This window comes from Ixodes scapularis, unplaced genomic scaffold, assembly GCF_016920785.2.
Source record: "Ixodes scapularis isolate PalLabHiFi unplaced genomic scaffold, ASM1692078v2 PGA_scaffold8__174_contigs__length_109621045, whole genome shotgun sequence".
Classification (NCBI taxonomy): domain Eukaryota; kingdom Metazoa; phylum Arthropoda; class Arachnida; order Ixodida; family Ixodidae; genus Ixodes; species Ixodes scapularis.
Window position 1 is genome coordinate 33,587,544 of NW_024609883.1, and position 12,675 is coordinate 33,600,218.

Below are 12,675 nucleotides of genomic sequence, written 5' to 3' on the forward strand. Positions count from 1 at the left end.
TTAAACCCATTTTCCAAGTGAAGCCAGCTCCCAGCTATGAAACCTCACGAAAAGCTAGCCAACGGCACCTAAACTCCCCGATCCCAAAGGAGTGGAGTAAAGCTGACGGATTTTCGGCTTCGGTCTTATTGGCTGGCGCTCGTCAGCGAGGCTGCCACTGGCTGCTGCGTGTCAGTTGCAACAACCGCTCACCCCATGGCACAGCGTGTCCGTCGGCGCACCGTTAAAGGGGGACCAGCGGAATTATTCTTCCGCTTGGCGGAAAGTCCTCCTCGCCCTCTTTCTTTCTTGTACTGTAGCACGGCGAGGCGAGGAAAAAGGTCCCCTTTTGCGCCGGCTTCTTCTGAGAAGATGAGCCGAGAAAATCCCCTTTTTGAGCGACGGGCGATGGGTGCGGCAGTAGCGACCTCGTGACTTACAGGTATCTTCAGCTCCTATCGCGTAATCTGCCCTATTTTTTGGTGCTCGTCAAGCCTAGCCCCTTGGGTGTAGGTTTTACGGAGCTGCAAGGCTGCGCCCTCGAAGTGCTTTGGTAAGCCCGTGGCAAAGTAAACGCATACTTGGAAGCTGCGATGCATCCCCGCACCCATTGAAGGAACGTTTCACAGATATTCTCGGTTGATCAAGGAGCTCAAACATCATGCGCGAGATGTGGTGACTTGAATATGTAAGGATGACTTGCATCTCCACAAAACATTCCATCTTAAAAAAAAAAAAAAAAAAAAACCGGCTTATCACGCTAACAAATGCCTCAAATTGGGATCGATGGAAAAGAAAACGATGTACCAGGCGCGGGCATCTTGTAGAAGGTCTGTTTTCTAGCAGCGAGCACAAACTATTGTGTGCGTAACTCACACTATATGATGGCTAATGAATGACATTTATATTTACGCATCCCAACAACCACACAAGGTGAGAAGGCAGCAGTGGTGTGTGTCGATACTAAAAAGTTTTAGTGGATCGTCTTTAGCTTTTGGATAACCGTACCCTACAACAATATATAAGCTATAACCTTTCTATGAGCATTTTTTATCGAGTGCGGCTATTGAAGCGTGTCATGTTATAGTTCAACGTTGCTTAAATCGGTGCTATAGCACATGCTGCCTCTTTAAAGTATTTTTAAAGCATTAAAAATAAAAAAGAATAAAGGAAATGTTGCCGATTTTTTTTACATGAAACGCATTTGTAAATTGTCATTGCAAACATATTTTAGGTATACTGCCACACAGTCGGACAAACTATCGCCGGTCTTTCTCATTTTGTTTTCTTAGAAGTGAATGATGTTTAGAAAACTGTTATGCAACTATCCAACCTAAGTGGCAGAGCTCAGTGCTAGATAATACATGTTGCTAGCAGAAATAGTAAAAAGCGCCGATGTCGCGTTCGGGCTAACAGTGCCACGTAATGCACGCGTACCGCTACAAGATCAGCGCAAGCATAATATGGCAATGAATTTATTACACAATTTGTTTTAATAAATGAAAGGTTTCAAGAAATCGTCGCAGCACCTTGATTATCACAGCTAACAACGAGTCACACTTATTAACGACTTTGGCTTGCTTTATCAAGTCGTCAAAAGCAGTCATCTCTGTGGTTTCAGAAAAAGTGAGGTTCAGGCTTAGGCTCCAGCTCGAAAACTTTCAGGCCTCGGAACATCTTCGGCACGAGTTCTCTTCAAGTTTTGCGGCAATAAAAATAAAAAAAAAAAAATAAAATGAACAATTTGGTTGAGACACGCGTGTAAAAAAAAAACATTTTATGCGAAAAAAAAATTGATAAATATTGATGGCGAGAGATTTAGTTGAAATTCTGCGCGCAAAGTCCACGACGTCACGGAATCGTCATTCGCTCAATGAGATGGTGATTCGCTCTCTCCACTTCAACGTGAAGGTGAAGCCGATCCGCCTCTCCCACGCGTCCCAAATGCCGAGAGAGAAAACAAGTGGAGAGCAGATGACTACCTACTGAATCGCGTCTCGCACCGTCAATATTGCTCTAAAAATGTTTGTTGTCGCGTAAATTTTTTTTTTTTTTGACACGCGTGTTTTAGTTACTGTTTAATTTTTTTTTTTCTTTTCGGTGGCTTTTTAATGTGACACTTCGCGGGTTTCGCGCTGTCGACCGCGCTCCACATCGGCGCGGGCCATTTCCGGCACTCCGCCAAAATATTCCACACTGACGTCACGCAGCGCATCGTCACCTGTTACCTGGCGTCATCTGGCACCATGACGTGACATTGTCATTTGAAGTCACGTTGCACAGTGACGCCACGCGACTTCAGGCGACACCGTGAGTCACGTGATACTGTGACGGCACGTAAAAACAAAAATGAGACTGCTGAGGATTGAAAGAATAAAAACAGCGTAAATTTTCGACTATGCCAGAGAGGTTCTCGGGCGATAAAACCAATAAAGCTAGGTGGGTGTTAAGCCGGCGAAACTACGGGCATGAAATTAGGTGAAGCTGCACGCTTGAAACCTGAATCCGCGATTTTGGAAGTCTTCTTCAGCGACCACAAGGCGGTGTTAGTTCGTGTCCAATAAAATTGCGTAAGACGTTCAGGCAGCCGCACCAATAGGGAACTGTAGTAGACCGTTACCGCAGCCCGCTAAGCACCCGGATAGCGCTCCGTAATCCGCCACAAGACCTTGAACTATGCAGACAAGCCTAGCGGCGCGTATGCGCAGCTGCGACGTTTTCTTCGGGGATACCGTAGCGGAGGAGAAAAACGATCTACTACAACTCCCTAATGACAGGGAACGGTTCATGCGTACACATGCAGTTTCGTCGTTCCCTGGATTTCATACTCGGGTGCGCGATTTTCGAAGTCCACGAGGCCTAGTTTGTGCCCAATAAAATTATTTAACAGGTTCACGAAGTGCTCCCTGCTTAATTCACCCTCATTTGTTCCAAATTGCTATCGAACTTTCGTCTGGCGTGTTAATTGCTTGGGTTAATGCATTACCGTTCATTCAGACCACCTGCCAGGCACGTAGCCAGGATTTTGTTTCGGGAAAAGGGGGGGGGGGGGGGGGGGGGGGCTGGCTGGCTGGCTACGTGCCTGCCAGCTGCTCCGAAATGACATTTTGGAGTCTTTTAACGTTTTGCTGTAATGGCCATATAAAACGATTTCAGTACCCCGGCAGGATTTGAATTCACCACCTTGAGATTGTGAGCCAAGTGCCGTGTTGGCTTTTCAGGTCTTTTCTTATGCCGTATGGTGGAACTTCTTTGCAACCTCCTGCGAGACCGTTGAACTACAGCGGATTCACGACAGTAAAATGCGACCGTTCGACGGTCGCCTTCACGACGGCCGAAGGCACGCGGAATGCGACCCGGATCGGGCCGAAGGCGTTCGTTCGTTCAACGGTCTCGTCCAACGGCCAAAGGCGACCGTTAAACGATTGCCTTCGGCTGCTCTTTTTGCGTCACCGGAGCGAAAGTTACCAACAGCAGCACACACCTCTGATAAATTGCATCTCAAGCGCATATATTATAGCTGTCATTGGAAAAAAATATATTTATGGGAAAAAAGATTGAGGTACACCTAAGCATTTCTTATGAGTTGTGAATGCGAAAGCATGCAAGCCGCTCTTCCGCTCTTTTTTTCGTCTGCTGATCGAGGACTTTTCGTCGCCGGTCAGCGTGCGTGCTCCCCTGGGCACGCTGACCTTGGACGCTCCGTATTAACGGCGCGCTGATGGACACGCAGCGCCATGGGGTGAGCGGTCGTGGAAACTGACGAGCGCAGCGGCCGAGGGAAACCCCGTCGACGCGCGCCAGCCAAAGGAACCGAAGGAAACTAGGTGCCATTTTCGCGCTTCAAACTGATAACGCCAGCCTCGCTCCATGAGACAGTTAATGCTTTCGCATTAAAAATTGTCTGCAGCTTCATTTTGTGTTGACTCTGAACACAGCCCGCACTAAACAGTCCGAGATGAATGCCACTTTTTTTTTTCCTCCGGTAACCAGAACCCTAACTTGTTTTCTTTTCTGATCGCTACCGGGACGTTTTCTACCTATTGGTGCATGTTCCTTAGAGCTTGGCGAACTCCATACCCGTGCTCTGTTTTCTTCAAGTTAACCTTTGATGAACGAGTGCTTCAGCTGAAACTCGCCTTCAATCAGAACGTGAGTCTCAACCGAACCCGGACATAATACTTGAGTCCAGTATGACTTGCGCTGGCCCTCAGGAGGTGACTTAGAAATTTCAGCACTACGGCATTTCATATCTACCAAGAGTTTCAACGATGACCGAAAAAAAAAAAATGCTAAGAAATGGTCGTTGAGAAGAAAGAAACAAAAACAAACCTATTTCCAGTCACGGCGGACGTCAGGGATAAAAAAGAAATTACGATTTATCTAAATAATTAAGATGTACTAGCTAGTTAAAGTTCTGATTAGTGAAAATAAACGTATATGGTTCCAATTAGAGACTTTCATCGTTGTAGAAAACCACTAAATGAAGTCATTTTTGGAAGATATGAGGGAGGTGCAAACAATTTAATGTTCCGAAAAAAAAAAAAAAAAAAAACGCTTAATTTGGACGTGTTTTTAGGTTTCGGTTTCCTATCGGAGCGCATGTTTGCGCCAGCGGCTGGTTTGGTTTGGGTTGGTTCGGAGTGGACTGGTTTCGTGAGACCGCGTTGCGGTTCCCGCCGTTCTCTTTCGCTTCGTTCGTTCGCTCGTTAGGTTCACTTCCCCCCTTGAAGTAAGGAAAGAATCTGGCACGCTGCCAATAGGGAGTTTTCGTACACCGTTTTCCCGCCTCCGCTCTCTAGAACGAAGACGCCACTACTGGGCATGCGCGACGCTAACCCTGTCTGCAGAGTCCCGGATCTCGTATAGCGGGTTCCGGAGAACGTAGCGGAACAGCGGACACCATCCACAAAAACCAAAACGCTTCGCGTTTGCGGATTCGGAAACGCGAAGCGGATCCGCAAACGCGAAGCGGATCCGCCAACGCGAAGCCGATCCGCGCGTTCTCAACCGCAAAGCGGCTAGGATCGAGCGGTTGGAGCGCGTTTTTGCCAACAGCTTCGGGACCGATTTCTCCCAACCGCTTTCACGAACCGCAAAGCGGCAACCAATCGGTGGGACGGCAAGTAGGACGGCATGTGTCAGCGACACTTCTATTGTACTTCCTAGTAATGAATTTCAGTTTCTGAATGATCGGGTAAAAAATTAATAAACTTTTATGTGGTGCTGCTTTGCCTGTCGTGTGTATATATGCTTGCCTTTCCTGAGTAAAACTAGTTGAAAGTTAGCGCTTGTCCTGTATACTTTTTGTCCGTGTCTTTTTTGCGCTATTTTATATGTTTAAAGGAGATGTGCAACAATTTCAGGGCTTTGTTTAAATTACTGTGGAAGTTGATGCCTGACACTTCTGAAGTGAACTACAAAAACAGATTTTGCCGGGATACCCTAGTTTTTATTTAAAAAAATGAAAAAGATCCAGGTTTTTGCCGCCTCTCAACTCGTACGTCGTCCTCCGGGTCACGTGCGCAGTGACGTTACTTGAGTAGGCGCGGGGTTCCGGAAAAGTTCTCTCTTTAGAGCCATCAGTGAGCAACGAGAACTCCTCCACTCGCGACCGCGTAACCACGTGCTGGCGGGCGCTCGGCTGAAGTGGTGCGCGTTAAATGGGTTTTGAAGCCCTTGACAGCGAAGTGAGTTGTAATAAGGTGAGTTAATACGTCGATGTACCATGTCCGCGCATATTTGGTCATCGGGGTGCCACTGCGCAGTCGTTGGCTGCAGCAGCAATTTCCGAAAACGGAGGATAGCGCGCGACAAATTGTGCACCGAACACAAGAAGTCGCAAAGCGAATGCGGCTGTAACGTATACACTTTGCATCGCTTCCCCGCTGATATCAGCGGGGAAGCGATGCAATATCAGCACATAGAAAAAGCAAATAGGCAGTATAGAAACGGACATCTACAAGTGCAGTAATAGGCCTCGACAAGTCAAATGTAGAACGAATTTTGCAGCTTGTGGTGCAAATGTAAGACCCTGGGTGTAATGATTGTTATTGGCTACTCAAGTTTTGTTTTTCATTCCGTTCATTCCTACGAGGATGAGCACTATAATTTTGTGTGTTGCTCGGTAGCGACGCCCGTTAAAATACGTTAATGGAAACAATACAAAAAGAGGGCGCAAAATCGTCGTCGTCCTCCTCCCCCCCCCCCCCCCCCCCCCCCCTCTTTCACCCCCATCTCCTGAATAGTTCCGACGCATCTGGGCGTCATACGAAGTAGAGATGTCCCGGTAACTAGCGATCGTACCTCGACGGTGCACCATAAAAATAAACCGTTCGGCCCGCGTCGCCAACTCCCATTGTGAGTATTTCTATGATTAAACGATGATACTCATACGCCCAGGGTCGCCCTCGCTCGCGCATAGAAACCCTCCGTTAGTCATTCGCAGAAGGCTGTCATTCTTCACAAACAACAACACGCGAAGAGCAAACACTGGTAAACAAAAGGAAAAGTGAACATGCCTACGATTTCGATCACCGGCGACGCTGGCGACGAACCTCTCGGCGCTGTTGGCCCAACAACGGGCGCCATGAAGGCGAATAAACACGCCAAAACACAAGAATAATTCACGCTTTCAATAACAAACAAATTAAGAACTCACTAAAGGGAAAACAATGAAGATACGATGCACGGGGTCAATGGGGACAACGCGGGAGCTAGGAACAACGCTGCTCTCCGCATACCAAAATGGGCGCACAACAACCATACGCCAGACGGCGCGGCTGTCGCTGCAACAGGCAAGATGGCGACGACTACGCGGAAAAGGTGTATTCGCACAATTTGCTATCTTTCTACAAGTTTCCCCAGTGACGTCACGCCGCGTGTTTCTCATGGCCGCCGCTCGCGGGTGCAGGTCGGGGAATATTCTAAGTTTTGCCTCGCTATCACGCGGCGGAATCGCAACATTTCGATGAAAGGAGGTGTGTTTTCTGTGATTTGTGACAAGGTGAACAATATCAAAAGCAGAAGATGCCAATTCTTTCAACGTTAAAATAGTTGCACAGCTCCTTTAACTAAAAAGAAAAGCTATCAGCAACACTAATGCTATTTCTGGAGGTGAGTTACACGGCCAGTGGGGCATAATATTGGAGGCCATTTGCCGGGATAAATCGAATAATTAACTAAAATATCTTTATTAACTTTTTAATCTATGAAAATATCAATACTGTTCCAATCGAAAATTTGCTGAACGTCATCCAAAACTGTTAAATCGATTTTTAGAAAAAAAAAAAAAAAAATGACAGGGGGACAACGCCATAGCTAAATATGAACCCCCGCTTGGCATGCGGCATTCGAACCACGGATATTGCGGTGACTCCTGTTTGCCAGCAGACTGTCTCTTGTGTGATGATATACGAGCAGTGTGACGTCGGCTTTACGGGTTTATCGGTGTTTACTGAAAAGACGAGACTCCTTTTTGTAGGGGATATTCACTGGACGCCATATCTGAGTACAATGTTCACTATGCCTGCTCAAAACGAGGTCACACTTAAGGCTCGTTCACACAGATCCGTCTTCTTACTGTAGAAAAGTAGTAAGTTGGGCGAGTTGGTACACGGTGAACATGGTTAAAATCGCGCACAAAGAGACGAGGACAAACGAGGAAGGAACACAGAACACAAACAGGCGCCTGTCTGTGTTCTGTGTTTCTTCCTCGTTTGTCCTCGTCTCTTTGTGCGCGATTTTAACCATGTTCACCGTCTTACGTTACGTTAGGAAAAGTCACCGGGAAATCTGGGCTTCGTATTAAGCGTGGCTACCAATTCAAAGAAATAGCCTGGCACTCGACATTCGAGACACGGTAACGTAAAGGCTCGTTCACACAGACCCGTTTTCTTACGTTACGTTATGAAAAGTCACCAGGGAATCTGTGATTCGTATTAAGCGTGGCTACTAATTCAAGGAGATAGCCTGGCACGTGACATTCGAGAGACGAATGTTTCGGTGACGACGAGCTAGGACGATGAGTTGCCATGGCAACCAAAGAGAAAGTTCGTCGCAACGTAACGTAAGGAGTTGAGCTCGGTTCAACTTTTCACACAGCACCGATTTCTTACGTTACGTCTAAGTCTCCGAAACATTCGTGTCTCGAATGTCGCGTGCCAGGCTATCTCCTTAAATTGGTAGCCATGTTTACTACGAAGCGCAGATTTTTCGGTGACTTTTCGTAACGTAACGTAAGAAAACGGGGCAGTGTGAACGAGCCTTAAGAGAACGATGCTGTGTGAAAAGTTTAACCGAGCTCAACTCCTTACGTTACGTTACGACGAGCCTTGTGTCCCATGGTTTCCACGGTAACTCACCGTCCTAGCTCGTCGTCACCGAAACATTCATGTTCAGAATGTCGCGCGCCCCAGGCTATCTCCTGAATTGGTAGCCACGCTTAATACGAAGCACAGATTTCCCGGTGACTTTTCCTAACGTAACGTAAGAAAACGGGTCTGTCTGAACGAGCCTTTATAAGTTCCCAAGACCGGCAAATCTTTATGGCGTGGAATGCGCGTTGAAAAAACACCGCGGAAGCTTGCCGTCAGCACGCGGTTAAAGGCCGACGGCCAGACTCGAGGTTCTGCAAGGCAGAATATCCTCCTCACCATGGGGGAGGCGGAAACAGGCAACGGTGGTCAGGGAAGAAAGAGGGGAGAGGAAGAAGCGAGAGAAAAATGGGAAGCGCGAACTGGTCGTCGGTCTTTAGCAGCAACACCGGTGAATGCCTCATATGTGCCGAGAAACTGAGGGAGACGAGAGAGCGAGGGGACGTCCGAACGCCGAGCTCCGGTTGGAACTATTAGTGCCCAAAGCTAGCAGCCTTTGTCTCCAGTGCACTTGTCAAACGCCTCAGCACCGAACGTCGGCGTCAGGCGTTTGGCTTTCGCGTTCGAACGCGTCCTACACGCATGAGGTCAATCGTAACTCTCGGATGAGCGCTTGTTGTTCCGCCGCTCACCTACGCATACTCGATGGCATTCTTCTCTCGTCACGAAGATGTTGAAGTTTCGGCCGCACCCGGTGTACGTGAACTCTTCACAGGCGTGGTTGTGCCGGTTGTGGAAGTACATCACCAAGTTCTGCATGCAGGTGCCGGCGTAGGGGTCCTCGGAGCACGGGTCGCGCAGGCACGCGTCGAAGACTGCAGAGAAGGACGAGACGGAAGAGGGAGTCGTTACACCCACTGACAGAATGGGAACTGCAGGGAGGTCTTTCAGTTGCCAAAGGGGGTGGCGAGTGACGCGCCCGACTTATTTTATATAGGAGTTACTTATTGTGTTGAGTAAAATAAGTATATTACGCGTTTGAATCCGGTGTGCACCTTACGGAAGGCCCACTCTCGAAAATGACACCAGTTTTAGTCACGCTGTAGAAACCGATAACTGATTTTTTCTTTTTATGGTTTTCACGAGTAATCTTTGAAGTGTTGTTAAAGCAAGACACAAATCGACTGTGACAAAATGGTTTCAGATAACCAAAACAGGCTTGGCAATCAATTCTATCCGCTTCTCTGCAGCAATTTAAGTGCCACAATAAATCATAATACTCTTAGAGGATCCAGAAAAAAAGAAAGGCTTAGTTAGCTGGTTGTGTGTTCATAGGAGAAAAACACTTGCAGATTTTGTTTTCGACACAGATGAGGTCGTATTTACCTACTTTCAAATAACAAATGCACCGCCTACGAGCGCGCCTCTGCAGTCAAAAGTCAAAAGTCAAATTGGACGTTTAGTGATTTATACAGCGTAAGGTTGGTCTGCCAGTAGGGGCGACACTGGTTTACACTGTAGATGAGCAATTTAGCCAGTGCAGTACAACCGCTAGCCTGGGGTCTTTAACGTGCACCACGCAGTAGTGATACACGACCGCACACGCCGGTACGATGCTCATCCAGATCGAAACGGGCAGGGGTGGGGCTCGAACCCAGGATCCCTGGGTTCTGCAGCGCGAGCTTTCGCTCCACGCGCGTCGAGCTGGGTGTGCGCTTCAGCCCACTCGGCCACCGATCCCCCCGCCTCTGCAGTAAATTGTATCGAGATACCTATAAGTGGTATTCACTAAGCCTGCTGGTTCGATTTTGCCAGAAAGCGCCACCGTCGATCCGCCATCTCCGAGGTCGCGGTTTGACTGGCTTGGGTACGCTACGCGGTCGTCCGTGTGTGCTAATTTCATATCGTTCAAGAAGCTTCGTTGAACAGAAGAGAAAAGAAAAGCTGACCTCGGGGGCGGGCCGTTTTCCTTGTTGCCGCCGAGTACCGTGTGTAAAGGCTGAACCGCATGTAAGCAATTTAGAGAGCGACGGCGACAGCGACGGTGACCCGCTTCGCTGTCGCTCAGTCACTCGCGCGACGAGGCAAAACCGCATGAAAGCGACGGGAGCAAGCGACCAAGGCGATAAGCGACGTTTTCTAGAAATCCAAAAACCGAGTGACCGTGAGAAATCTCCGTCGCTCGTCGCCGATTCCCGTCGCTATCGCCGTCGCTCGCTAAATCATTTACACGCGGTTCACCCTTCACTGTCGCTCGTCGCATAGCTTGGTTTTAGGATTTTTGAAAACTTAGCGTTCATCGCCTTGGTCGTTTGCTCCCGTCGCTTTCATGCGGTTCGCTTCGTCGTGCGAGTGACCGAGCGGCAGCGAAGCGGGTCGCCCGTCGCTTGTCTCGCCGCTCGCCAAATCGCGTACATGCGGTTTTTAAATCGCTTTGACTAATGAAAAATGCGCCGCATTTTTCGTAAGCTGCGCACTCGGTGAGCCATACGGTATGTTTCTGCACAGGAGCGAACATTGAAGGCACGACATACGACACAGAGGCGATGGAGCAACACGGCCGTAGTGCAGAAAATCCGCTAGAGAAAAACAATAAGGAAACTAGCAAAACAAATCAAAGGGTAATCACACCGTGCTACAAAAGCACTAAAGTAGAAAAATCGGTTCTTGCAAGAGCTACCGCCGTGGGCATGGCGCGCGACACGGAGCGCTGCATGGAGCCGAGGGAGCAACGCGACCGCGTTGAACGAGTCCGATAGCGACAAAAACGGACTAAAACACACAAAAAATATTCCTACGCGCTTCAAAAGCGCCAAAGTACAAGAATAACCCCTAGTTTCGGTCGAAAAGACCCTTTAAAGTCGTAAAATGCTGCTAAACCACGCTGAAAGGTCCGGCCAGACGACTCCCGACACCTATGTGCGATAGAAAGAGACCTCGAAGATGGCGACCGTGGTGGCCGACGCCAGCGAACCTAGCGAGTGACGTCAAGTGAATGTCACCTATAAAGAATTTCAAGCAGGGCGCTGCGACTGGAAGGGAGGAAGTGGCCGAGTGGGCTAACGCGTCTCAGCTCGGAGCGTGGAGCGAAAGCTTGCGCTGGGAACCTCCTGGGTTCGAGTCCCCACCGCCCCCGCCCGTTTCGATCTGGATGAGTTTCGTACCGGCACGCGTTCGTGTGATCACTACTGCGTGATGCACGTTAAAAACCCCAGGTTAGCGGTTACCGCACTGGCTAAATTTCTCATCTACAGCTAAGAGACCGATTACCCGTTGAGGCGCATCTCCATCAAGGCTGTATAAACATAAAAAGCAAGCCAATTTTTTTCTGCGACTGGTGCCCCATGTGTGCAAGCACGTAGACCGTGCGCGTGAGCGCCATCTTGGCAAGTTTGCATTTGTACGGGCTTGGCTAAATTGCTCATCCACAGCGAGTGACTCGTCGCAACTTTGAAATGGCTGACCAACTACACGCCGTCTAAATATCCACACAACCCCAACTGTTATTTCACGCGAGCAGAGACAAGGCGGTGGCGAGTTGTACGGCTTGTTTCGGTCCTTTCGAAGGGCCAACGCTCCATCCGGTACACACTGCAATTTAGCCCAAGTTGCTTTACCACGTAGCCCTGAAGAACCCAATGACCTTTTTCAGAGATCGCTGGGCGCATGCGCCGACTCTGAGAGAGGAGAAAAAGGGAAAGGCGCCAATTTTTGTGGCTCTCTCGCCCGCTCGGTCGCTCAGACAGTGCTGGTTATGCCTGACTCCTCCGGTATTCTCGCGGCTTGGCTTCATAGTCGTCATGCCTCACCATCGCGCAGCAGAAGGTTGCACAAATAGAAGTAAACATTGTTAAAATGCCAAATTTTATAAAGTTCTTGTAGCTTTTGGCGGGTGGTCCTCGAAAGCACCTGATGTCAAACACCCCGCCCTTTTTGCCCTGCTTTGAAAAGCCTATGACAAGAGTTCCCCGAGTCAGGTGGCCGGATCATCAATGTGACAGCGATACATTCTGCTTTTAACTAAAATACAGAAATGTGAACATGATGATATACCTGAAATTGGGGTAGGAAAAGGAAAACGCAAAAGGACACAGAAAAAGAACAGGCAACATCTCGTAAGACGTTGCCCGTTTTTCCTTTGCGTTTTCCTTTTCCTATCTCAGTCTCAGGTTTAATAATTAAAAATGAGAGTGTTTCTGAATAGATACGAATACATGAAAGGATAAAACATCAAGGACCGGGAGGGATACAGGACTTCTTGATAGAAGTACTCTTTCCGTCCCTGTCCTCGATGTTCCATCAAGCTTTCATGTATTCATATATCAAGTTTTCCATCATGTTAAGCTTACACCAGCTCTCCTGCCCTTTGACCATTTCTTGT